Source organism: Equus asinus, chromosome 7 (genome assembly GCF_041296235.1).
Source record: "Equus asinus isolate D_3611 breed Donkey chromosome 7, EquAss-T2T_v2, whole genome shotgun sequence".
Classification (NCBI taxonomy): domain Eukaryota; kingdom Metazoa; phylum Chordata; class Mammalia; order Perissodactyla; family Equidae; genus Equus; species Equus asinus.
The window spans coordinates 65,073,008-65,089,518 of NC_091796.1; the positions used below are offsets into that span (position 1 = coordinate 65,073,008).

General features: G+C 35.8%; 1 non-coding gene across 1 annotated transcript; it reads left to right on the forward strand.

Moving 5' to 3' along the window:
* Positions 1-3,930: 3,930 nt before the first annotated feature.
* LOC123287512 (U6 spliceosomal RNA) lies at positions 3,931-4,037 on the forward strand. Its single transcript, XR_006530835.1, has one exon. It is a non-coding gene; the product is annotated as a U6 spliceosomal RNA (small nuclear RNA).
* Positions 4,038-16,511: the final 12,474 nt, after the last annotated feature.

The window sequence follows — 16,511 nt, forward strand, 5'->3', positions numbered from 1 at the left end:
GCTATACTGCTAACATTTTATTTTAGGGAACTGTAGAGTTCAACTTTGCTCAGCACCATTCTTAGCACATGGAAGCAATTAATTCATTTTCTTTGCCATCATTTGGATAGGAATCCTAGATATTCTAAATGTAACTTCATCATAGATTTCTCTTAACTAATTACATAATATCGAACCCATTTTCTCAAAAGTAAAAGTTGCTAGTTAAGAAATAAAGAATGGCATTGCTTATAATAAACTCTGTATGCTACATTGTAACTTAAACTGTACTATTATGTATGGCAAAGGACTAAGAGTTTAGAGTTACTCCCCTTGGCAAACATTTTTTTAAGGATTGCTTAAATAAGCAGTACAGAAACCAGATGTCATTCGGTAAGAGTATCTGAATAACCAAAAATTTGCTGTCTGGGTATTTTTTTCCTTTATAAAAACAAGAGAAATTCTTTGGATTTATATCATATTTAGCAGCTGTGAAACAGTGCAAACATCTGTTTGTACCTACGGGGAGCTGACCCGCGGGGTCCTCATCTCTTAATCACCACGCATCAAGCCAGTCTCACATGCACAGTTTATTGTTTTCTTTGCCATTGCCTCTCACACTTCAAAGTTTTCATATGCTTATGTTCTATTGGAAGAATGGAGGAACTAATCCATTCACTAGAAGACCAGATGAGTAGAATTTTTTGAGATGTGATCACAGCATTCTCTCCACCCAGCCTGTGCCCGAAACACATTCACATTTGCCTCTAAATTCATTTGGAGTGTCTACACTTACTCCAAATAATGCAAGATTTATGAGCCTCAAGCAAGATTATAGTAGCACATATACTAAACGGCACAAGGCCTGCAGTCACCATTTAGGGCCACAATCTTCAAAAAGTCATTTTAAAATCATTTGTTCCCTTTTTTATATACGTACGGACATTACATTACCTCTAATTTTGAATTTTTCTCTTGGAATTTTGCTACATTTTTTAAAAGAGTAATAATAACAATAACAACAACAAAAAGGCCTTACCACTCTTGTACACCCAGGGAATATCAGTTTCTAAAGGCCAACTTTTTTATTGCACTTTATAAATAAGAAAGTACACTGAATTGAAATTGAAGCTTGCCGGGTCAAATCAGCTGCTTTATTTATGCATTCTTTTTTGTATATATATGAAGTCTGCCAAATAAAGCATTCCTATTGCAAAAAGGTAGGAATCAGCTTTTTTTTTTTTTTTTGGTGAGGAAGATTAGCCTTGAGCTAACATCTGTTGCAAATTTTCCTCTATTTTGTATGTGGGGTGCTGCCACAGCTTGGTTTGATAAGCAGTGTGCAGGTCTGCACCCGGAATCCAAACTGGCGAACCCTGGGCCACTGAAGCAGAGGCATGAACTTAACCACTATGCCACTGGGCCAGCCCCAGCCTCATTTTTAGACATGAAGAAAATACTTATTAAAACTGAGTCTCATTACAATGACTTCTATTACAAAAAGATATATTCTATATAACAATGTTATTTATAAGGATGCTCCATCATAAAAATGCTCTATTAATGGGGTGAAAATAAATTCACTGCCACAACGACTCTTGATCGATGGAGGCCTTCAGTGGTCCCTGTTCCTATAACAGATATTCTCTACACTGTGTGCTCTTTGCATTACACTTTGGAAACAAAGAAGAGGACGTTACAACTGTACTCTCCCCAGGTGCAAATTATGCTCTGTTGATTTCTCTATTTCAAATATTTCAACTGCCTCCCACAGGGTGGGGTGGGAGGAGGAGGTACCCAACAAATTCAAGCCATAGGAATATCCAGAAGCTTGAAGAAAGATGCTAAGGTAAAAACCACATGCACAGCACCTCCCTTTATGTCTTGCTGGGTTCAAAGCACTTCTTGTAACTCAATGACACACTAAAAAAAGGCTAGACCTTGGATATGTCTCATCTTTATAAGCAGTATGGTCTAATGTGCATATCCTGAATCTGGGATCCATAAAACAAACCAATCCCAAGGCATCAGTAGGTGTTCCTGGGAAAAGAAGTTTCCATGGTCAATTAAATTTGGGAAATACTAACAGAATGCCACCTTTTGTGGATAAAGACAAGGCCTTTAACAAATTAAACGCTCTGAGAACTACTGCAGTAAAGGCATTTTATATTGTTATTTGTAAAAACATTAGGAAAAATTTAAGACATAAAGATGTAAAGAATAATAAAATAAACCCATGTACCCACCTAGCAGCTTAAGAAAGAAACATTACAAATACCATGGAAGCCCCTGTGTGCCCTTCTCTTGTCACACCCCTTCCACCTCTCAGAGGTAATAAAATTCTGAATGCAGATGGCTTCTATGCATGCATTAATGCCTTTGTTACATTTCCATATATTCCTAAACAGTGAGTAGTTCTGTTTTTGATGTTTTTAGCTTTTTCTAAAAATGGCCTAATATTCCAGGTATTATTTTGCTAATTCTCTGGGGGGAGCTCAACACTATATTTGTGAGACTTTAACTTATGGAGCTCTAGTCTGTAATAAACAATAATTGTTTGTAATAAACAGTAATTTTTTTGAAATTACAAACAGTATTGGTATTGGTGTCTGAATAGATAGACTAACCAAATGGAACAGAATAGAGAGGTCAGAAACAGAGTCACACATGTGTGGAAATTTTACATATGATGGAGTGAGCCCTGAAGATTGTTTATCAAATGGTGCAGGGCCAATTCTTCATTCATGTAAAAAAAATAAGTTCAATCCTTACCTCATACCATATCCTCTAATCAGTTCCATATATATTATATTGTTTGTTCTAGATATATTTTACACTTAAATGTAAAAAACAAAACATTGAATTTTTGAAAATATATGAGAATATATGAGAGTAGGGAGGAATTCTTAAAACCAAACCTCAAAAGCTTAAATGATTAAAAAAATTAACAAATTAGTCTACAGTTTAATTTAAAACTTCTACTCATCAAAAGATACTGTAAAAAGTAAAAATTGTTTCCAGAATGAGGAAAGATATTTACAAAACATAACTAATAAAGGATTAAGATCCAAAATATATGAAAAAGTACTTTAAATTTTATTTAAATCAAACTTTGTAAATTATTTGACCTTTATTTAGAGGTACACATATTGACATCTATGATAAAAAGATTCCATGGGACAATTTGGGAAAAATTTCTATTATGGCAAAAGCATCACACTTGGAGCAGACCTTAGCCTAGGGCTGACCCAGCCCTTTATTCTTCGGCAGTGTGACAGAACACAGTTTACCCCTCGGCCCTGGGGTTTAGTCTACAGTGCTGAATCAGCCCTGTCCTTAGTGCATAAAACTAAACAGCATGAAAGTCTGAAAACTGGACTTAACAGCTGCAGCTTGAGTGACCTCTAAACACCTTGTGGTGACTTCTTAGAAACACTGCAGCCTCACCAACAGTGGCAAGAGACCCCTTCAGTGGTCAGGCAGAAAAAATCAATTCTGCCAAATTCCATCTGAAAGATTTTTCTCTTCTGATATAAATGTCTTCTCATGGTACTTATTGTATTTCTCACTATCAAATACTACCATTGTAGATATCAAATACAAAGGACAAAATACCCCTGGCTGGAGCTTAACAAGAGTGTGTTTGAAGATGTGTCTATTTAATGATTTCCTGACATCTACACGCAGGCCACCTGCATACGGCCACAACAAAAAGTTCACGAGAAAGAAGCTGCATGAGAGTTTGAAACATACATAAAAGGAAAAAGAACAATTTTACTAATACTTTCAACTCCAAAGTAGTCCCAATTATTTGAGGGAAACCACTTCAAATGAGAGACTCACCTAATACTGTTTTATTCTTGAAAATTAACCCTGTCATCCATGGAGATGCCATTCTTAACCAGATTTGCACAGTTTCTCTTCTGGTCTGTCATCAAGAAAGAGATTACAGTGCTCGCTTCGGCGGCACATATACTAAAATTAGAATGATACAGAGAAGATTAGCATGGCCCCTGCGCAAGGATGACACACAAATTCATGAAGAATTCTGTATTTTTTAAGAGGCTATCAGAACATGGACTATCTCATCTATGAGATATTTTATACAAACCACTTGGTAACCACTAAACAAATAACAAGAACAAAGACACAAATTACAAATAAGAAGAAAGCCAATATAGAAATCTACCTACCTGAATTAGTAGTCCAAAACCATGGGACAAGACACAAAGGAAATGCCAGAGAACCAGAAAACAAGTGATAAAATGGCAGCGTTAGGCCCCCACATTTCAATAATCACTCTAAATGTAAATGGATTGAACTCTCCAATCAAAAGACACAGAGTGGCAGGATGGATCAAAGAACAAGACCCAACAACATGCTGCCTCCGGGAAACACACCTCAGCCCCAAAGACAAACACAGACTCAGAGTGAAGGGATGGAAGACGAGACTCCAAGCTAATAATGAACATAAGAAAGCAGATGTCACCATACTTATATCAGACAAAGTAGACGTCAAGCAAAACACATAAAGAAAGACAAAGAGGGGCAGTTTATAGTGATAAAAGAGACACTCCACCAAGATGACATAACACTTATAAATATATACACACTCAAAACAGGAGCACCAAAATTTCTAAAGCAACTATTAACCAAACTAAAAGGAGAGATCAACAACAATACAATAATAGTAGGGGACCTCAACACCCCATTAACACCAATGGATAGATCATCCAGACAGAAAGTCAACAAAGAAATTATAGAAATAAATGAAAAATTAGACCACATGGACTTAATAGATATATATAGAACACTCCATCCAAAAACAGCAGGTTACACATTCTTCTCAAGTGCGCATGGAGCATTCTCAAGGATAGACCATATCTTGGGAAACAAAGCAAGCCACAACAAATTCAAGGGGCTTGAAATAATATCAAGCATCTTTTCTGATCATAATGCTATGAAACTAGAAATCAACTACAAAAGCAAACCTGGGAAAGGGGCAAAAATGTGGATACTAAACAACATGCTACTGAACAAACAATGGATTATTGAAGAAATTAAAGAAGAAATAAAATATTATCTGGAGACAAATGAAAATGAAAACATGCCATACCAACTCATTTGGAATGCAGCAAAAGCGGTCCTAAGAGGGAAATTCATTGCAATACAGGCTCACCTCAATAAACAAGAAAAATCTCAGATAAGCAATCTCAAACGATGCCTAATAGAATTAGAAAAATAAGAACAAACAAAGCCCAAAGACAGTAGAAGGAGGGAAATAACAAAAATTAGAGCAGAAATAAACAATATTGAAACAAAAAAGACAGTAGAAAGGATCAATGAAACACAGAGTTGGCTCTTTGAAAAAATAAACAAAACTTACAAACCCCTAGCCAGACTTACTAAGAAAAAAAGAGAGAAGTCTCAAATAAATAAAATTAGAAATGAGAGAGGAGAAATCACAACAGATACCGAAGAAATACAAAGGATCATAAGAGAACACTATGAAAAACTATATGCCAACAAATTGGACAACCTGGAAGAAATGGATAAATTCTTAGACTCTAACAACCTCCCAAAAGTGAAGACAGAAGAAATAGAGAATCTGAATAGACCAATCACAAGTAAAGAAATTGAAACAGTAATCAAAAACCTCCCCAAAAATAAAAGTCCAGGACCAGACGGCTTCCCTGGAGAATTCTACCAAACATTCAAAGAAGATTTAATACCTATCCTTCTCAAACTATTCCAGAAAATTGAGGAAGATGGAGCACTCTCTAACACATTCTATGAAGCCAACATCACTCTGATCCCCAAACCTGACAAGGACAACACGAAGAAGGAAAACTACAGGCCAACATCACTGATGAACATAGATGCAAAAATCCTCAACAAAATTTTGGCAAACTAACACAGCAATACACTAAAAAGATTATACACCACGATCAAGTGGGATTTATACCAGGGACACAGGGATGGTTCAACATCTGCAAGTCAATCAGCGTGATACACTACATTAACAAAATGAGAAACAAAAACCACATGATCATCTCAATAGATGCAGAGAAAGCATTTGACAAGATCCAACATCCATTTATATTAAAAACTCTCAATAAAATGCATACAGAAGGAAAGCACCTCAACATAATAAAGGCCATATATAACAAACTCACAGCCAACATCATACTCAATGAGAAAAAACTGAAAGCCATCCCTCTGACAACAGGAACAAGACAAGGGTGTCCACTCTCATCATTCTTGTTCAACATAGTGCTGGAGGTTTTGGCCAGAGCAATTTGGCAGGAAAAAGAAATAAAAGGAATCCAAATAGGCAATGAAGAAGTGAAACTCTCGCTGTTTGCAGACGACATGATCTTACATATAGAAAACCCCAAACAACCCATAGGAAAACTATTAGAAATAATCAACAGCTACAGCAAAGTTGCAGGGTATAAAAATCAACATACATAAATCAGTAGCATTTCTATACTCTAACAACAAACTAACAGAAAAAGAACTCAAGAACTCAATCCCATTCACAATCACAACAAAAAGAATAAAATACTTTGGGGTAAATTTAACCAAGGAAATGGAAGATCTATACAACAAAAACTACAAGACTTTCCTGAAAGAAACTGATGACGACATAAAGAGATGGAAAGACATTCCATGCACATGGATTGGAAGAACATAGTTAAAACGTCCATACTACCTAAAGCAATCTACAGATTCAATGCAATCCCAATCAGAATCCCAATGACATTCTTTACAGAAATTGAACAAAGAATCCTAAAATTCATATGGGACAACAAAAGACCCCGAATTGCTAAAGCAATCCTGAGAAAAAAGAACAAAGCTGCAGGCATCACAATCCCTGACTTCAAAGCATACTACAAAGCTACAGTAATCAAAACAGCATGGTACTGGTACAAAAACAGGTGCACAGATCAATGGAACAGAATTGAAAGCCCAGACATAAAACCACGCATCTGTGGACAGCTAATCTTCGACAAAGGAGCTTAGGGCCTACAATGGAGAAAAGAAAGTCTCTTCAACAAATGGTGCTGGGAAAACTGGACAGCCACATGTAAAAGAATGAAAATTGACCATTCTTTTTCACCGTTCACAAAAATAAACTCAAAATGGATCAAAGACCTAAAGATTAGACCTGAAACAATAAGTCTTCTAGAAGAGAATATAGGCAGTACACTCTTTGACATCAGTATCAAAAGGATCTTTTCGGACACCATAATTCCTCAGACGAGGGAAACAATAGAAAGAATAAACAAATGGGGCTTCATCAGACTAAAGAGCTTCTTCAAGGCAAGGGAAAACAGGATTGAAGCAAAAAAACAACCCACTAGTTGGGAAAAAATATTTACAAGTTATTTATCCAACAAAGGGTTAATCTCCATAATATATAAAGCACTCACACAGCTTAACAACAAAAAAATCAAACAACCCGATCAAAAAATGGGCAGGGGACATGAACAGACATTTCTCCAAAGAAGATATACAGATGGCCAATGGACACATGAAAAGATGCTCATCATCACTAATCATCAGGGAAATGCAAATCAAAACTACACTAAGATATCACCTTACACTGTTAGAATGGCAAAAACAACCAAAACAAAAAGTGACAAATGTTGGAGAGGTTGTGGAGAAAAAGGAACCCTCATACACTGTTGGTGGGAATGCAAACTAGTTCAGCCACTGTGGAAAACAGTATGGAGCTTTCTCAAAAAATTAAAAATAGAAATACCATATGACCAGGCCATCCCACTACTGGGTATCTATCCAAAGAACTTGAAATCAGCAATTCCAAAAGTCCCATGCACCCCTATGTTCATCCCAGCATTATTTACAATAGCCAAGATGTGGAAGCAACCTAAGTGCCCATCAGCTGATGACTGGATAAAGAAGATATGGTATATATATATATATATATATATATACAATGGAATACTACTCAGCCATAAAAAAGGATAAAATCATCCCATTCACAACAACATGGATGGACCTTGAGGGTATTATGTTAAGTGAAATAAACCAGATAGGGAAAGACGATCTCTGTATGGCTCCACTCATAGGTGGAAGTTAAACATATAGACAAAGAGAACTGTTTGGTGGTTACCAGGGGAAAGTGCAGGTCGGGGGGAGGGCACAAAGGGTGAAGTGGTGCACCTACAACATGACTAACAATAATGTACAACTGAAATTTCACAAGGTTGTAAACTATCATAATCTTAATAAAAAGTTAAAAAGAAAAGAAAGATTCAAACGCTTATGTGGAAATCCATTTTTGTGTGCAACACAAGGGCACAATCTTCTTTGGCGTGTTAAATTATTCTTTTTTTAAATGGAAAGTCTATATTTTATAACACGAAAGTAGAAAAGGGAATACGAAGGAAAGCCTTGTAGTTCAGATATTAGAGACCAATTAAAGAATTACTGTAAGAAACCAGCTTAGGATACATAGTTGGCTTATTTTAAGTCCATTAAAACTAACTTTGCAACTTTAGTTTCCAGCAGTATCATAGACTAAAAATCTGGGAAGATGTTTTTGTTTGAAAAAAAGTTGAATAAAATATACCAAACATCTTATTAGCAAGAAAGTAAGGAAGCTACAAAGGTTAAAATGAAATAGAAATTCTCTGAGGTTAGCTAGCACTAATAACTTTTATTCTAAGGCTGTCTGCTGAAAGTCGACCTTCCATTTTGATGACTGTTGGGAGATCATTCTCCGTAAGTCCCTCTTGTTTCCACATGTCTTGTGAGAAAGGCACTAGCTGCCCTTTGTTCCAACCTATCTTTTCAGGAATGTTTGCTTACTGAGCAGCCTTGGAAGATAGAGATAGTATCTCCCTCTGGAGGAAAAAGCAGGCATGCTTAAATGTCCATTATAAAAGATTTGGGTTCCATAAGCTCAGGGTTCCTGTCTAATAATACAACCCACTGCATGTATAGATGTCATCGGACACCTCTTCATGTCACCTTGTGAGAACTGAGGCTTGGGGAACTAGTGCAAAATGCTGATACTCGGGCCACTCCTACTGCTCTAAAATAAACTGTCCTTCATCTTTGACTCAGGAGTCTCAAGTCTTGCACCAGAGTCCATGAAACTTGATTGCTTGAAAGTAGGGAAAGGGCAGGATAAAAATCACAGGCCCTTCACAGGTCTTGACAATGGCTGCATGAGAATGGAACACAGAGAAAAAACCTAGGGCTGTTTAAGATGGAGACATTGAGACTCCAAAGCACTATGACCTTCTAGAAATAAACCCACTGTGTAGACGGATTAGCAAGAAAACTTGGTGCTGGCTGAGGCGGGCAAAACACCCATAAGAAGTCATAACTGAAAGTGCTCCCTCACACGGGTTTCCAGACCAACTTTACATACTTACATGGATAAAACAAAACTAAACTAAACAAACAAACCTTAAACAGAGAATTAAATTGGAAGGTCATGCATCAGCAATAACCCCTATGTGACTAGCAGCTGTCATCAAAAATCAGTATCAATCCAGGCCTTACAGAATCCTAACATTTCAAAAACACAAAACACACAAGGGAACAAAGTACCATGAGAAAGAACAAGTAGATACAACAGATGGCAAAATCAGACCCACAAAGATACAGTAATCATCACAAAATAGTAAATAAGTTTGTTTAATATGGTTAAAGAAATAGAAGCTTTAAAATGTGAATAGAATAAAGAAATAATTTCAAAACTTTCATGAGCATTTGAAAAAGAACCAAATAGAGCAAGTAGACACGAAAAAACTAGAAATAAAAACTCAATTCAAAGATGAAACAGCAAATTAGACAACACTGGAGATAACTGCTAAATTGGAAGACAAATATAAAGAAATACAAAATGAGAGACCAGGAGAAAGAAAATGTAAAATAAAATTTAAGGGAAAATGGAGGATACTGTGAGAAAATCTAATATGTGTCTAATTTCCAGGAAGATAACAGAGAGAATGGGGAAGAAAAAGTTTCAAAGAAATAATAGCCAGGAATTTTCCAAAATTGTTGGAAGTTACCAATTCTTACATTCAGAAAGCCCAACAAATCACAAGCAAGAAAAGTAAAAAGAAATATTCCTCTAGACACATAATAGTGATACATTATACAAAAGGCAAAAATTTTTTTCAAATGAGCCAGAGAGAAAAAAACATATTATCTAAAAGTAAATAACAAGTAGATTGCTAAATCTACTATTATTAATTATTATCTAAAAGATTATCTAAAAGTAAATAACAAGTAGATTGATAGCTCTTTCTTCTCAACAGCCACGTTGTCCCCAAACAGTGGAATGATTATCCAGTGTGCTAAAAGAAAATAACTTTGGCGTCAGCCCCAGGGTCTTAGTGGTTAAGTTCAACACACACTGCTTCAGTGGCCCGGGTTCAGTTCCCAGGCACAGACCTACACCATCAGTGGCCATGCTGTGACAGCTCACATACAAAAAGAGGAAGGCTAGCAATAGATGTTAGCTCAGGGTGAATCTTCCTCAGGGAAAAAAAAGAAAAGAATAGAACTCTGATCTAGAATTTTATACCCAATAAATTGTCTTTTTAGAACAAAGAAGAAAAATAAAGACTTTTCTCAGATTTACCAAAAGCTAAACAAAACAGATTTGTTACCTTTTGCCCTCTAGACTTCACTCAAGAAAATTCTAAGTTATTTATTTTAGACAGAAGGAAAATGATGGAAGGTGTGAGATATGACAGAATGTTGAGAAAACATAATGTTAAATAAGTGGATAGATCTAAATCAGTGGTTCTTGACCAAAAGCAATTATTCCCCCTCCGGGGACATATGACAATGTTTGAAGACATTTTTGTCTGTGACCGTGGAGGGAGGGGTGATGCTACGGGTATCGAATGTATAGAAACCAGGCATACTGCTAAACATCCCTCAATTTGCAGGACAGCACCTCACAACAAAGGTGTATTTGGCCAAAATGTCAATAGTGCTGAGATTGAGAAATGCTGATCTAAATTAACACCATGTATAGCAGTAATAATAATTTGTTTTGTGGGGTTAGAACTAAAATATACAACAAAAATAGAGTATAAGTAAGGAGGATGGTGATTAAAGTGTCTAATGTCTTTGCATAATTTGGGAGGAAGAAAAGGAAACTGATTAACTGTAGGCTATGATAACTTAAGAGACCATATTAAAATATTAAAAATAACTACTAACTGTATACACTTTAGAAGTTGTATTCTGTCACCTAATAGAAGGGGGACACGGAATGAGATCAGAGAAAACAATAATGAGGAAGCATGAAAGGAGAAAGAAAACTGAAAAGGTGGAAAAAAGTGAAAGGAACACAGCAGAAATAAATATAAATACATAAGCAATAAAAATAACTGTAAATAGACTAAAACTCTCCAGTTCAAAGAAAAAGCTTGTCAGTCTAGATAAAATAAGGATTCCAGCTAAATACTGCTTCCAAGAGACTCTTACAAACATTACGACACAGAACAGTTTGAGCTAAAGGATGGAAGAAGATATACGAGGCAAGCACTATCTTCCCAAAAAAGGTTTCTGAGCTCCACTGATATTAGACAAAACAGGCTCAAGGCAAAAAGCATTCCTGAAGATTAAAAGAAAATGTCTCTGCATTATAATAAAAAGTTCAACACAATGTGAAGTTAATTCTAAACTTGATTGTACCTACTAATATAGCCCTAAAAATATTTTTTAAAAATAGGCAAAACTATAAGAAAGTTTAACAAATCCATCGTTATAATAATTTTTAATATATCCCTCTCAGTAATTGATACATGAAGCAGAAGTTAAACCAGTAAAGATTTGAAACAAGCTTTCATAGAATAATGCACCCAAATTTTGGAGAATGAATTAATTTTCATGCACATTTGGAACATTTTAAAAAATTGACCACATGCTACTGCAAGCCACAACAAATCAGTATAGGACTGGCATCATGAGACCACTAACACTTCCCACAATGCCAAAAATGTAGGGAACAATTACAAAGAGGGAGTTAATAAAACCCATAATTTGGAAATTTTAAAACACTTCTAAATAATTCATGGATCAAAGTACAAGACACAATGGAAATTAGAAAACTAAATGCTGAAAATTATGAGACAAAGAGAAAGTAGTACGTGGAGCAAAGTTTGTTGCCTTAAATGATGTAGAAAAAAAAGATGAAAAATTAAGTTAAAAAAAGAAATCCAAAACAAACCCAAAGAAAGCAAAGCAAAGAATATAATGACAAAAAAAGAAATTAATGAAATAGGAAACAAATACTTGACAGAACTAACAAAGCAGAAATTTGGTCCTTTAAAAAAACTCATGAAAGTGACAAAATTTTGGCAAAATTCATCAAGAAAAATGAAGTCTAAATAAACAACATCAGGAATGAAAATGGGGACATAGCTGTAGATACTTCAGGAAAATGATAACAAGAGAAATGAACAACTTTATGCCAAAAATATTTTAACCTTCACTGAAATGAATAACTTATAAAAGAAACACAAACCGCCAAACCAACTCATGAGGAAATAGAAAAATGGATAATACAATAACAATTGAAGAAATTGAATTAGTAGATAAATATCTTCCAAAAATGAAAATATCAGGCTTCAGTAACTTTACAGAAAAGCTTCTTCCCACATCCAAAGAACAGATCATTATAAACATAGACAAATTCTCTTAAGAATGGCAAAAGAGGAAACTCTGCCCAACTCATTTTATGAGGCTAACACCCCTGTGACATCAAAATAGATAAGGAAAGTATTAAAAAAGGAATATCACAGGCCAATCTCAGTAATACACAAAAACATAAAAATTCTAAGCAAAATATTAGCATCCAAATGTGGCAATGTATAAAAAATATAATGTCTCATAACCAAGTAGGGTGTATTCCAGACATGAAAAGTGGGTTCAATATTAGAAAATCTATTAATATAATTTACCACATCAATAGCTTAGGAAAGGAAAAACATATGACCACCTCAATGGATGCAAAAAATTTATTTGATAAAATTTAGCATAGATTCTTCATGATTAAAAACACAGAAATAGAAGAAAATACTCTTAAACTGATATAGGACATCTACACAAAATACATATAGCAAATTGCATACTTAATGGTGAATAGTAAAAGCTTCAGAAGCCATGTAAATATACCCACTCTCACCTCATCAATTCAGCCATGCACTGAAAAACCTAGACAGTGCAATATGACAAGAAAAAAGAAACAAAGGGATAGGATTAGGAAGAAAAAAAGCTGATGTTATTTATAGGTGATATGATTGTCTACTTGGAAATTAATTGTCTACTTGGAAAAAAATTTCCATATTAATTATGAGAATAAGAAAGTTTAGTGGGGTTTCTGGATATAAGATAACAATCAATTGCATTTCTAGACACCAGCAACAAACTGAGAAAAAAAAATGCAATATTCTAAAATGTTGCTTACTATGGCAACAAAAATAATAAATTTTGCCTGGGAAAAAATAGTCTAAGAATAAATCTATCAAAAAATATTCAAGACCTTTATGGAGCAAATCATAAAATGCTTTGGAATACATTAATTGAGACCTATACAAATCAAAAAGAGATATCACATTCATGAGGTGAAATAGGAACTTCTACCAACACTTCTGCTCTCTCTTCTCCCCCTGTGGAAGCACACCTCAGTCACGTGCAGAGAGAGAGGAAGCCATTGACAGAATGGAACAAGCATCCTCTCGTTTTTTCACAGAGTAGAAAGAAGTGTTGATAGAAGTTCCTATTTCATGCACCAAGGAACTCAGTGAGGAAAAACATTTTCCCTGCTGATGAAATTCTGATTGGTCCACTTAGAACTTCCTTATTTGTTTATTTCTCCCCACCATGGCTGATCTCCTAAATTTATTTGGCTACTCAAAATGTGCGTCACAGACCGGCAGTATTAGCGTCACCTGAAAGCTTGTTAGGAATGCAGAAGCATACACCTACTTCAGACTCTTAGATCTACTGTAGAGTCCTAGACCCAGTGAACCAGAATATGCATTTTAATCAGATCCCCAGGATCTGTGCACATTAAGGTTTGAGTAGGAGATGCCCAGACCACATCACTCTACTTGGCCCTAAGCTGCTCTCCTAATCCTTCCATCAGTGAGGATCCTCTGGCCCTGGACTGGCCAATACAAAAGTCACTGGCCGCCTGTGGCTATTTTAAACATTTGTGATGTGCTGTCCATGTAAAAGACACAATGGATTTTAAAGACTTAGCACACAAAAGCAAATGTAAAATAGCTTTTTTTCACATTAATTACACGTTGAAATGATAATATTTTAGAGATACTGGATTAAATTAAATATGTTATTAAAATTAATGTCATCTGTTTCTTCTTACTTTTTTTATTGTGCCTAGCAGAAAATTTTAAAATAATACTTGTGGCTTGTGTTTGTGGCCCACTTTATATTTTTGCTGGCCAGCTTTGCTCTAACCCTGTTCTCTAACTCCCCACCTGAACTTGTATGACTCACACATCCATCACCCAGCTAATTAGCTTTCTGGCTGAAATCCCATGACATTCATGCTTTAATATAACTAATAACCCTCTAGTCTGACCAGCTTTTCGATCTGGCCATCTCCATCAGTTCTGGTGAAATGTAAACTTTTTTCCTGAGAAGTTTAGGTTTTACTGTGGTTTGGAAACAGGAGAACAGGGTTCAGGGTTCCAGTTCAGGCTACGCCTTTAACATTCTTTGTGACCTTGCCACATCACAGTATTTCTTCTTCCAACCCCTTTAGCTGAAAAGTGAGAGGTTTGAACTAGATAATCTGTAAGATTCTGGAAATGCCTAACACAAACAACAATATCTTACTCTCAATGATCTGTTATGCACATTTACTGTCACTCCAACTAGATCGTCAACTTCTTGAAGGCAGGCGTTTTATCTTATTTTTGTTTTTTTACTTTTAATTTTTTCAGCTTTATTAACATGTAATTGAGAAATAAAATTGTAAGATATTTAAAGTGTACAATGTGATGATTCAATTTATGTATACAGTGTGAAAGGATTCCCCCATCAAATTAATTAACACATCCATAGCCTCACATATTTACCTTTTGTGGGTTTTTTCTTTCTTTTGGTGCGAACATTTAAGTTCTACTTTCTTACAAATTTCAACTATACAATACAGTGTCATCAATGATAGTCACCATGTCGTACAATATACATTTTATCTTATGGTTCCATCTCTAACTCCTGGCGTCATGTCTGAACTTTGGGGATCTCAATGATTGTCTTTGATGAGGACTTTGATGCGAAAGGACAAACCATTTATTTGAGTGGATCCAAGATTTAGAAAAAACTTGAGATCCTGTGAAGAAATAGAAGTAGAAACATAATGTGCAAGGTCTTGCATTTTGAGGTAAATCTTGCCTACATACATTTGTGTGCACACATTTGTTTTTAAGTTTGCCATCTGACTGTAACCTGAGGAATCTGGGTTAAACATTTCTTTATGCAAAACAAAGAAGTTTGAGTAGTTAAATATTTTACCTCTGAGGCTAAAATTGGGTTATTTTTTTTCCTCCCCTGTGAATGTTTAAGGTGGAAAACCAAGTGTAAATGTTCAAAAGATTTCCAGTCATGAAAATATCATCATCTATGAACGAATAGTGTAACCAACACCTTTGAATGGTTAATTAACTCGACAAACAAGTATTACGTATCTTCTGTTATAACTGAATGAGTCAGCAGTCTTTGGTTTGATGAGCATCTATGAAATATGGAGAGATCTCTGGTTATTCCCCGAGACAATGCAAGCCCAGGTAGTCCCTTTTCTTAAGCATCTTACAACCAAGTTGAGGAAAGTTGAACACACAAATTGAAGAAGACTAAATGGAAATTTACACAATCCAAAAGTAATCAATAAACATTTGTTGAGCTCCTGTTATATGCATAGAGCACAAACAGATACTCATATGAACAAGGCTAATGAATGCACTCGCAACATATGTTCAAGTGCTAATGGTTCAAAGTGGGATCTGATCAGCTTGGGTGCTCAAAGGGTTAACGAATTGTTGGGAAAAGCAGGAAGCCAGGAAAGGGCAACTGTGCACCTGGGAGCAGGGCAGATGCCAGAAACTTCAGGCAGCAGTGCAATTCTCTCCTTCCACCAGAGAAGCTGGGAGAGGTGAGAAACCACAGGAAGGGAATCAGTCATCTGAGTCCACCTGTAGACCTGTGGTTTGTGGACCACCTGTAGGAGAACCCCCGGGAGATCTCACTGTCAGCCCACATTTTCCTGACCTACTCCAGAACAGTCATTTCAGAGCCTTTGAAGGTGAGCTTCAGAATCTGCACTTCGAATACACAGGTGATTCGTATGCACACTAAAGTTTCTGAACCGTGCACTAGACGAGAACGCGAGTGTCAGATAGATTTGCCCTGAGTTCCAGGCCTCTCTCCACAGTTTTGTGATAAGTTGCCCCCTTCTTCTGAACAAGCTCTCTAAGCCTCAGTTTTCCCATCTGTCAAATGAA